The following is a 12336-nucleotide window of genomic DNA, read 5'->3' as shown; positions in this document are numbered from 1 at the left end:
AGCAGGTCGGATGACTGAGTGAATCGCTTCCCACACTCAGAGCAGGTGAATGGCCTCTCCCCAGTGTGACTGTTTTGATGAATTTCCAGGACAGATGGTGATCTGAATCCCTTCCCACAGTCCACACATTTCCACGGTTTCTCCATGGTGCGGGTATCCTTGTGACTCTCCAGGTTGGACGATCAGTTGAAGCCTCGCCCACACACACAACACGTTTACAGTTTCTCCCCGCTGTGAATGGTGCAATGTTTCTTTAGGCTGTGCAACTGGTTAAAGCTCTTTCCACAGGCAGTGCACTGGAACACGGTGCTTTTCCAGTCACACAGATATTTGAAATCTTTTCGCACAGTCAGAACAGACAAACATTTCTCCTTCCACTTTCAAAGGCCGATGATATTCGGGTCCTGATGAATCGATTGACTCCATCAGATCTTGACACGACGTTTGGTTTGTGTTTCCTGTCTGAAAATCTCCACTTCTAATACGCTGTAAAAGGAGATAACAAAACTCATCACTGTCAGTACAAGACACAAATTCAGGATAGACACATCTAGTTTCCATTGAACATTCTTACCTCTCTTGTTCTTCCAAAGCTGTAAATCCCTGTCCCACACATTGTCCCTCCTGCAGCGCTGAAATCCAAATCAACACACATTTCTAGCCTGTTTCTCCTCCACTCCCAGTTTTCACCACCAGTTCTGGTTGGGTTCAGTTCTGTAGTCACTGGTTCCCGTCCCGCTCCTCCCATGAATGTTCTGACTGTGGCTGGGTTCAGGTCGACACTCACTGGTTCCCCACTTCCCCTGAAGATGCTGAGTCTGGCTGTGCTCAGTTCCGCACTCACTGGTTCCCCTACCTCTGCTCCCCTGATGGTGCGGTCTCTGGTTAGGGTCATTTCTATAATCACTGGGTCCTCTCCGTCCCTCCCCTCTTTCCCCACCACTGAAGATGCTGACTCTGGCTGGGTTTAGTTCTACAGTCACTGGTTCCCCTCCCTTGAAGGTACTGACTCTGGCTGGGTTCAGTTCTACACTCACTCGTTCCCCTCCCCTGAAGGTACTGACTGTGGCTGGGTTCAGTTCTGCACTCACTGGTTCCCCTCCCCTGAAGGTGCTGACTTTGGTTGGGTTCAGTTCTACACTCACTCGTTCCCCTCCCCTGAAGGTACTGACTCTGGCTGGGTTCAGTTCTACACTCACTGGTTCCCCTCCCCTGAAGGTACTGACTCTGGCTGGGTTCAGTTCTACACTCACTCGTTCCCCTCCCCTGAAGGTTCTGACTCTGGCTGAGTTCAGTTCCAGACACTGACATCATTCACTTTGTTCCTGCACCAAGATGGCCACGCATGCGCTGTACTGCTCAGTAAATTAAATTGGCGGCGTGAACATGCCTTCCTGCACCAAGATGGCCGCCGTTAACCTGGGCCTGTGACCGGGAGAAAGCCCCAAAGCTGCAACCGCCGATATTCCGGTTATTATTCCGGGCTTGCGGCGAGCACCGATTGTTTATGAAGCCTCCCCGGCTCCCTGCTGGTCCATTATTCTGCTCCGTCCCGCTGAAAAGGACACTTTTTCGGAGCCTGTACAAAACGTGTCTCCTCCGCCATTACACACACCGTGCATGCTCCAAACACAGCCAGTGCCCGCGCCTGCGCACTGAGCTCCTGTAGTCTGGGTGCAGCACATTCTCCCCCCGGGGCATGCTGGGTACATATGACCATGAGAAATAGGAGCAGGAGTGGACCTCCCAGACCCCCGGGCCTGCTCCCCATTCAATAAGTTCATGGCTGGTCTGATCATAGGCTCAGCTCCATTCCCTGCCCACTCCCCAGAACCCTTTACTCCCTTATCGCTCAAAAATCTGGCTATCTCCGCCTTAAATATATTCAATGACCCAGCCTCCACTGCTCTCTGGTGCAGAGAATTCCACAGATTTACAACCCTCTGAGAGAAGAAATTCCTCCTCATCTCAGTTTTAAATAGGTTGAGGAGAAAGATTGCATTTGTGACTAGAACACGATTTACTGTGATTGCATTGGGCACTGAACCATGTTCATTCTGGCAGCTCTTGTTTGTTTCTGATTATCTTAATAACCTCTATACCTGAACATAAGAACATAAGAAATAGCAACAGGAGTAGGCCATGCGGCCCCTCGAGCCTGCTCCGCCATTCAATAAGATCATGGCTGATCTGATCATGGACTCAGCTCCACTTCCCCGCCCGCTCCCCATGCCCCCATATTCCCATATCGTTTAAGAAACTGTCTATTTCTGTCTTAAATTTATTCAATGGCCCAACTTCCACAGCTCTCTGAGGCAGTGAAGTCCATAGATTTACAACCCTCAGAGAAGAAATTGCTCCTCATCTCTCTTTTAAATGGACGGCCCCTTATTCTAAGATCATGCAATCTAATTCTAGACTCCCCATTATCAGTGGAAACATCCTCTCTGCATCCACCTTATCAAGCCCCCTCATAATCTTATACGTTTTGATAAGATCACCTTTCATTCTTCTGAATTCCAGTCAGTACAGGCCCAACCTACTTAATCGTTCCTCATAAGTCAAACCCCTCATGCCCAGAATCAACCGAGTGAACCTTCTCTGAGCTGCCTCCAAAGCAAGTATATCCTTTCATAAATATGGAAATCAAAACTACACGCAGTATTCCAGGTGTGGCCTCACATATAGCTGTAGCAAGATTTTCCTGCTTTTATACCCTATCCCTTTTGCAATAAAGGCCAAGATACCATTGGCCTTCCTGATCACTTGCTGTACCTGCATACTATCCTGTTGCATTTCATGCACAGGTATCCCCAGGTCCTGCTGTACTGCAGTACTTTGCAATCTTTCGCCATTTTTTTCTGCCGAAGTGCATGACCTCACACTTTCCAACATTAGAGTCCATCTGCCAAATTTTTGCTCACTCACTTAGCCTGTCTATGTCCTTTTGCAGATTTGTTCAGTCCTCCTAACACATTGCTTTTCCTTCGATCTTTGTATCATCAGCAAACTTGGCTATGTTACACTCAGTCCCTTTTTCCAAGTCATTAATATAGATTGTAAAGTGGAGATTGATACCCTCTACAAATGTTGAATAAATTATCTTTGTTTCAAATACAGTTTGTTGAATATTTGATTCCTCCATGATCAGAGGAGATTAATTGATGTTCTGTTATGGACTGTTCCCTTTTAGGGCTTTTTCTTAATCTAACATATCACTTCTCACCTAGTTCGCTTTCTAGCATATCAAACCCCAAAACTTGTTCCATTTGCATACATGAGTTGTGGTTGTAGTAGACTTAACTGCAGTGTCTCACTTTAAACTCAGCTGAAATCTTTTGAACCACCCCTTTATTGAACTGTCTTGCATAAGATTTGAAATCCGTTAATTTCTAGATCAGTTAACCTGTTTTTGAAACCAATTGAATATTAAAAACTCATCCACACATTTTGCACGTGATAGCCTGTGAAATATTCTGATATTTGTAATCATCATTACTACAAGCTCCGTTCCCGAGTGACCGACTCCATCCCTCTCCCCAACTTCTGTCTGAGCCTGAACCAGACTGTTCACAACCTTGGTGACATACTTAACCCTGAAATAAGTTTTTGACCACATATCCACAAAATAACTAAGAATGCCTATTTCCACCTCTGTAACATCGCCCATCACCGCTCATGCCTCAGCTCATCCACTGCTGAAGCCCTCATCCATGCCTTTTTTTACTTCTGGACTTGACTATTCCAATGCACTGCTCCCACATTCTGACCTACATAAACTAGTGTTGATCCAAAATTCGGCTGCCCATGTCCTAACTCGCAACAAGTCCAGCTCACCCATCACCCCTGTGCTCGCTGACCTACATTGGCTTCCAGTGAAGCAACGCCTTGATTTCAAAATTCCCGCTCACACTGCCTCCACAACACGCCCACGCCCGGCGCTCCCACCCATGAGATATCAGTCTTACTGAGTATCCCTGATTATAATTGTTCAACCATTGGTGGCTTTTGTGGCTGTGCCTTCTGTTGCCCAGCCCTCAATTCTGGAACATCCAGCCTAAACATTTCTGTCTAACCCCTGCTGTACCTGCCCTGGCAGTTTTTGATGGGATAGTGTAGAGCACATTTTTCTCTGTATCTACTCTGTGCTGTATCTTCGCTCAGAGTGTTTGACGGGACAGTGTAGAGTGATTTTTACTCAATATGTAACCCGTGTTGTTCCTGCCCTGGGTGTGTTTGATGGGAAAGTGTAGAGGGAGATTTACTCTGTATCTAACCTGTGCTTTATCTACCCTGGGAATGGTTAATGGGACAATGTAGAGGGATATTTACTTTGCATTATAACCCTTTCTGTACCTGCCGTGGAGTGGCTGATAGGACAGTGTAGAGGGAATTTTCTCTGTATCTATCATTTGTGTACTTGCCCTGGGAATGTTTTCTGGGACAGTGTAGAAGGAATGTTACTCTGTTTGTACCCAGTGTTGTACGTGCCCAAGGAGTGTTTGATGGACAGTGTAGAGGAAGTTTTACTCTGTATCTAACCCGTGCTGTACCTGTGATGGGAGTGTTTGATAGATCAGTGTCGAGGGAACTTTCCTCTGTATCTAACCTGTGTTGTACCTGCCCTGGGAATGTCTGGTTGAACATTTTAGAGGGAGATCTCCTCAATATCTAATAAATGCTGTATCTGCCCTGGAATGCCTGGGACGTTAGAGGGAGATGTACTCTGTGTCTAACCTGTACTGTACTTGCCCTGGGAACTGTATAGCGGAAGCTTTGGTCTGTATTTAATCCATGTTGTACCTGCCCTGAGAGAGTTTGATGGGACAGTGTATTGGGATGCTTACTGTGTACCTACTCATATCCGTTATACCCCTTGGAGGACGAAATGTGCACTGTGACTCCGGGAGGAGCTCCTCAGCCGGAGTGACTGGAGTGCATCATCACCCCCAGCAACCAAATTTTAATTTGATTTAAGTTTACTGTCCAAAGTTTAATTGGTTTATTTTGTTGGTTATAGTGCCCCCCCCACCCGCCCCAGCTTTAATCAGGGGGCACTTGATTTACAGATCAACAACAAAATAGTTGTGCTTTACCTGCCCTGGGATTTTTTTATTGGAACAGTGTAGAGGGAGAAATTACTCTGTAATTATCCCGTGCTGTTCCTGCCCTGGAGTGTTTGTGGGACATGTACTCCATATGTGCTGTACCAGCCCTCGTCTGTTTGTTGCGACAATGTTGAGGGAGCTTTATTCTGGATATAACCCATGCTGTAGCTGCCCTGGGACTGTTTAATGGGACCGTGTAGAGAGATTTACTCTCTATTTAAACCGTGGTGTACTTCACCTGAGAGTATTTAATGTGGCAGAGTAGAGTAGCGGGAGCTCTACACTGTATCTAACCCATGTATCACATCATGGGCCACCCCAACCTGCGAGAGAACATCTCCACAGGTTGGGGCTATAAAAAGAGCAGTAGGGAGCCACTGCAGCTTCAGTGTGAGCAGACACAAATGTGTGACGGCTTCGAAGTCGACGACTGGGTGACATCATCAGGGCCCAGATTGCCATTTGGAGCGTGGGCAGGAGCATCGGCAGGGCCCTGGTACAGCAGAGGAACATGGAAGGTTGTGGTGGACTTGTGACGAGTGATCGGGGCAGAGGAGTGATGAGGGAGCATGCCTGAGATTTGGTGGGTGATCGTGATGGAGGTTTAGCGAATGTTTGGTGCAGAGATGGGGCAGGAGATCGTGGCGGGGGTGCGGCAAGTGTTTTTTTGGTGGAGGAGTGGAGAGGGATCGTGGCGGAGGTGAAGCGAATGTTTGTGGTGGAGGAGTGGCGAGAGATCGTGGCGGAGGTGCAGCGAATGAGGGTACCGGGCGCAAAAGAGGCGAGAGCCCAGGGGTAGGACGGACCAGCCCACACTGTTATATTTGTGCACACTAGCTCCGTACAGCAAAACAGGTCTCCAGTAATCCTGATTAACCCTGGCCACTGGACCAATCCTAGCTCTGTCATGCCCGTGTCGTGGCTGCTGTGCAACGGTCACCACACGTTAAAAACAATCCACCCATAGGCATCTTCCACCTCCTCAATTGTGGGTCAGGACTGGAACATTGGATCCTTCATTGAAACATCTGTGAACTCATGTGGAAGCAAATCATCCTCGTTCGAGGGACCGGCTATGACCATCTAAACCGTGCTTTACCTGCCCTGGGATTGTTCAGAACAGTGTCGAGGGAGCTTTATTCTGTATCTATCCCATGCTGTAGTTTCCTCTGGCACTGACTCTCACTGGGGTACAGTTCCTTTGGCACAGATTTACTGTATATTTAATTAGTGCTGTACCTATCCTGGGAGTGTTTGATAGTACAGTGTAGAGTGAGCTTTATTCATTATCTAACCAATGCAGTATCTGAGAATGTGTAAAGAAGGGTTGCGAATGTGGTAGATGGATAGAGAATGTGGCAAAAGGATGGAGATAGGGAATCATGGGAAAATAGCTAAAGAAATGTCAAGATGCAGACAACTGCAGAATCGACAGAAAAAAAGGGGTTACCAAGAGTTGAAGTTGAGGTTAAACACGGGTCATGAGAAAGACGCAAGGCGGCACAAAGAAAGAAAACAATCCTAGATAGAAGGGGAAAAGTAATAGCTTTTACTGATAAGGAGGAAGGGAAACTAATTGGGTTCTTAACTGATAAGGGAAGACAGTGTAGCAAAGCTATAACTAACGTGACCCTGACACCAGCCCTAATTGGGAGACTTTCTTGCCTGCCATTGGACGTACTCGAGGAGGGGGGGGAGGCAGAAAGGGATTGGATAGACCAAGTGCTAATCAAATGTGCTCTGTTTTGAAAATGTATAACTGTTGTTGTGTCGCGCTGAAAAGGGGCTTGTCCAGGGGAAGGTAAATAAACTCTGATTGAGAGTGTCCCTTTGTCTTGACAAGTCCTGGCCAGAGAATCTTCAATAAAGGTCTTTTACGAAAAGGCAAGAAGGTGTTCGCGTCAGTGTATTCGCTGAAACAGATTGAGGGAAAAAGAATCCGTACTAACATATCCACTCTGGAATGCATGGGACAGGTTGAGGGAGATATACTCCGTAGCTCACATTGGAATGTCTAGTGGGATAGTGTTGAGTAAGCTTTACTCTGTATCTAAGCAAGGCAAGGATATCCTTCATGAGAGAAGGAGACCAAAACAGTGCACAGTACTCCAGGTGTGGTAAGGGAGTGAAGGGTTCTGGGAAGCGGGCAGGGAAGTGGAGCTGAGTCTATGATCAGACCAACCATGACCTTATTGAATGGGGAGCAGGCTCGGGGGTCGGGGTAGCCCCCTCCTGCTCCTATTTCTCATGGTCTTATGTATCCAACATGCCCCGCGGGGGAGAATGTGGCGCACCCAGACTACAGGAGCTCAGTGCGCATGCGCGGATCATGGCTGTGTTTGGAGCATGCGCGGTGTGTATAATGGCGGCAGCGACACGTTTTGTACAGGCTCCTCAGAAGTGTCCTTTTCAGCGGGATAGAGTGGAGAAATGGACCAGCGGGGAGCCGGGGAGGCTTCATAAACAACCGGCGCCCACTGCAAGCCTGGAATAATAACCGGAATATCGGTGGTTGCAGCTTCGGGGCTTTATCCCGGTCACAGGCCCCGGCTAACGGCGGCCATCTTCATGCAGGAAGGCTGGTTCAGCGCTCCGCTATTTTGATTCAATGAGAAGCAGAGTGCATGCGTGGCCATCTTGGTGCAGGAACAAAGTGAATGATGTCAATGTCTGGAACTTAACACAGCCAGAGTCAGTACCATCAGGGGAGGGGAACCAGTGAGTGTAGAACTGAACCCAGCCAGAGTCAGCAGCTTCAGGGGAGGGGAACCAGTGAGTGTAGAACGGAACCCAGCCTGAGTTAGTACCTTCAGGGGAGGGGAACCAGTGAATGTGGAACTGAACCCAGCCAGAGTCAGTACCTTCAGGGGAGGGGAACCAGTGAGTGTAGAACTGAACCAAGCCAGAGTCAGCAGCTTCAGGGGAGGGGAACCAGTGAGTGCAGAACTGAACCCAGCCAGAGTCAGTACCTTCAGGGGAGGGGAACCAGTGAGCATAGAACTGAACCCAGCTAGAGTTAGTACCTTCAGGGGAGGGGAACCAGTGAGTGTAGAACTCAACCCAGCCAGAGTCAGCAGCTTCAGGGGAGGGGAACCAGTGAGTGTAGAACTGAACCCAGCCTGAGTTAGTACCTTCAGGGTGGGGTGAGAGGGAGGGGATAACAGTTCACGAGGTTGGGGGTAATATATTAGCATGGATGGAGGATTGGCTAACTGACAGAAAACAGAGAGTCAGGATGAATGGTTGTTTCTCGGGTTGACAATCAGTAACTAGTGGGGTGTCGCAGGGATCAGTGCTGAGACTCCAACTATTTACAATCCATATTAATGACTTGGAAGAAGGGACCGAGTGTAACGAAGCCAAGTTTGCTGATGATACAATGATGGGAGGAAAAGCAAGGTGTGAGGCAGGGACACAAATTCTGCAAAAGGACACAGGCAGGCTGAGTGAGTGAGCATAAATTTGGCAGATGGAGTATAATGTTGGAAAGTGTGAGGTCATGCACTTCGGCAGAAAAAAATTAAACAGCAAGTTATTATTTAAATGTTGAAAGATTGCAAAGTGCTGCAGTACAGCGAGACCTGGAGGTAATTGTGCATGAAACATAAAAGGATAGTATGCAGGTACAGCAAGTGATCAGGAAGGCCAATGGAATCTTGGCCTTTATTGCAAAGGGGATGGAGTATAAAAGCAGGGAAGTCTTGCTACAGCTATACAGGGTATTGGTGAGGCCACACCTGGAATACTCCGTGCAATTTTGGTTTCCATATTTATGAAAGGATATGCTTGCTTTGGAGGCAGTTCAGAGAATTGTCACAAGGTTGATTCCAGGGATGAGATGGACAGGACAGAGAGGTTGTTTCCACTTGTCGGGGACACTAGAACTTGGGGGCATAGCCTCAAAATATGGGGGAGCCAATTTAAAACCGAATTGAGAAGGAATTTCTTCTCCCAGAGGGTTGTGAAACTGTGGAATTCTCTGCCCATGGAAGCAGTTGAGGCTAGCTCATTGAATATATTCAAATCACAGACAGATAAATTTTTAACCAATAAGGTAATTAATGGTTGTGGGGAACGGGCGGGTAAGTGGAGCTGAGTCCACGGCCAGATCTGCCATGATCTTGTTGAGTGGCGGAGCAGGCTTGAGAGGCTAGATGGCCTGCTCCTGTTCCTAATTCTTATGTTCTTATTAATGTTGGGGAAGTCCAGAACCACGGGTCACAGTCTGGGGATAAGGGGCAAGACATTTAGGACCGAGATGAGGAGAGACTTCTTCACCCAGAGAGTGGTGGACCTGTGGAATTCTCTGCCACAGAAAGTTGTTGATGCCAATTCACTAAATATATTCAAAAAGGAGTTAGATGTAGTCCTTACTACTAGGGGGATCAAGGGGTATGGCGAGAAAGCAGGAATGGGGTACAGAAGTGGCATGTTCAGCCATCAACTCATTGAATGGCGGTGCAGGCTCGAAGGGCCGAATGGCCTACTCCTGCACCTATTTTCTATGTTTCTATGTTTCGATGAGGGGGTTGACTTTTGAGAAAAGGTTGAGGTTGTGCCTCTACTCATTGGAATTCAGAAGTATAAGGGGTGATCTTAACGAAATGTGTAAGATTATGAGGGGGCTTGACAAGGTGGATGCAGAGAGGAATTTCCACTGATAATGGGGAGACGAGAACTATGGGGCATAATCTTAGAATAACGGGCCGCCCACTTAAAAGAAGAAATTTCTTCTTGGAGACTTGTGGATCTGTGGAATTCACTGCCTCAGAGAGCTTGGGACATTGAATAAATTTAAGACATAAATAGACAGATTCATAAACGATAAGGGAATAAGTGGTTATGGGGAGCGGACCCGAGTCCATGATCGGATAAGCGATGATGGTATTAAATGGAGGAGCAGGCTCGAGGGGCCGGATGGGCTATGCCTGCTCCTATTTCTTATGTTAACTAGTGAGTGCAGAACAAAAACCAGACAGATTCAGCATCTGCATTGGATGAGAGGGGAGCCAGTGAGTTTGGAACAGATTCCAGCCACATACAGCACCTTCAGGGGAGGGGACCAGTGATTGTAGAACTTGTTCCAGCCAGAGCCGACACCTTTAGGGGAGGAGAGGGAGGGGAACCAGTGAGTGTGGAACTGAACCCAGACAGAGTCAGTACCTTCAGGGGAGGGGAACCAGTGAGTGCAGAACTGAACCCAGACAGAGTCAGTACCTTCAGGGGAGGGGAACCAGTGAGTGTAGAACGGGACCGAGCCAGAGTCAGTACCTTCAGGGGAGGGGAACCAGTGATTGTAGAACTGAACCCAGACAGAGTCAGTGCCTTCAGGAGAGGAGAGGGGAATCAGTGAGTGTAGAACTGAACCCAGCCAGAGTCAGTACCTTCAGGGGAAGGGAACCAGTGAGTGTAGAACGGGACCGAGCCAGAGTCAGTACCTTCAGGGGAGGGGAACCAGTGAGTGTAGAACTGGACCCAGCCAGAGTCAGTACCTTCAGGGGAGGGGAACTAGTGAGTGTAGAATTGAACCCAGCCAGAGTCAGCACCTTTAGGGGAGGGGAACCACTGAGTGTAGAACTGAACCCAGCCAGAGTCAGTACCTTCAGGGGAGGGGAACCAGTGATTGTAGAACTGAACCCAGACAGAGTCAGTGCCTTCAGGAGAGGAGAGGGGAATCAGTGAGTGTAGAACTGAACCCAGCCAGTGTCAGTACCTTCAGGGGAAGGGAACCAGTGAGTGCAGAACGGGACCGAGCCAGAGTCAGTACCTTCAGGGGAGGGGAACCAGTGAGTGTAGAACTGGACCCAGCCAGAGTCAGTACCTTCAGGGGAAGGGAACCAGTGAGTGTAGAACGGGACCGAGCCAGAGTCAGTACCTTCAGGGGAGGGGAACCAGTGAGTGTAGAACTGGACCCAGCCAGAGTCAGTACCTTCAGGGGAGGGGAACCAGTGAGTGTAGAATTGAACCCAGACAGAGTCAGCACCTTCAGGGGAGGGGAACCACTGAGTGCAGAACTGAACCCAGCCAGAGTCAGTACCTTCAGGGGAGGGGAACCAGTGAGTGTAGAATTGAACCCAGCCAGAGTCAGTACCTTCAGGGGAGGGAAACCAGTGAGTGTAAAACTGAACCCAGCCAGAGTCAGTACCTTCAGGGGAGGGGAACCAGTGAATGTCGAACTGAAGTCAGCCACAGTCAGTACCTTCAGCGGAGGGGAACCAGTGAGTGTAGAACTGAACCCAGCCAGAGTCAGTACCTTCAGGGGAGGGGAACCAGTGAGCGTAGAACTGAACCGAGCCAGAGTCAGTACCTTCAGGGGAGGGGAACCAGTGAGTGTAGAACTGAACCCAGCCAGAGTCAGCACCTTCAGAGGAGGAATGCAAAGGGAACCAATGAGTGTAAAACTGAACCCAGCCAGAGTCAGTACCTTCAGGGGAGTGGAGAGATGGGAGGGAGAGGAAGGAGTGAGTATAGAACTGAACCCAGCCACAGAAGATACCTTCAGGTTCACTCCCTGGTTCCTCTCCTGTCTGGTGTAGCAATCCCCTCGGCACGGGAATGGAGACAAGTCCAGACCAAAACTGTGCGCAGTACTCCAGCTGGGTCTCACCAATATCCTGTCCAGTTGTAGCAGGACTTCGACTTTTATACTCCGTCCCCTTGCAATAAAGGCCAACATTCCATTGCCTTCCTGATCACTTGCTGTACCTGCATACTAACTTTTTGAGTTTCATATACAAGAAACACCAGATCCCTCTGTATAACAGTATTTTGTAATGGTCCATTTAAATAATAATTTGCTTTGTTATTTTTCCTACCAAAGGAGATAACCTGACATTTTACCACATTGTCGTCCATCTGCCAGATTTTTCCCCACTCATTGAGCCTGTCTATATTCCTTTGTAGATTCTTTGCGTCCTCCTCACAACTTGCTTTCCCACCTATCTTTGTATCATCAATAATTTGGTTGCGTTACACTCGGTCCCTTCATCCAAGTCATTAATATCAATTATAAATTGTTGAGGTCCCAGCAGCACCCCACTAGTTACAGTTTGCCAACCTGAAAATAACCCATTTATCCCGACTCTGTGTTTTGTGTGTTACCCAATCCTCGATCCATGCTGATATATTATCGACAACCCCGTGAGCTCTTAGCCTGTGCAGTAACCTTTTGTGTGGCACCTTATCGAATACTTTCTGGAAATCCAAATATACATCAACGGGTTGTCCT

Source organism: Pristiophorus japonicus, chromosome 23 (assembly GCF_044704955.1).
Source record: "Pristiophorus japonicus isolate sPriJap1 chromosome 23, sPriJap1.hap1, whole genome shotgun sequence".
NCBI classification, from domain to species: Eukaryota; Metazoa; Chordata; class Chondrichthyes; family Pristiophoridae; genus Pristiophorus; species Pristiophorus japonicus.
Note: the sequence above shows the minus strand (reverse complement) of the source record.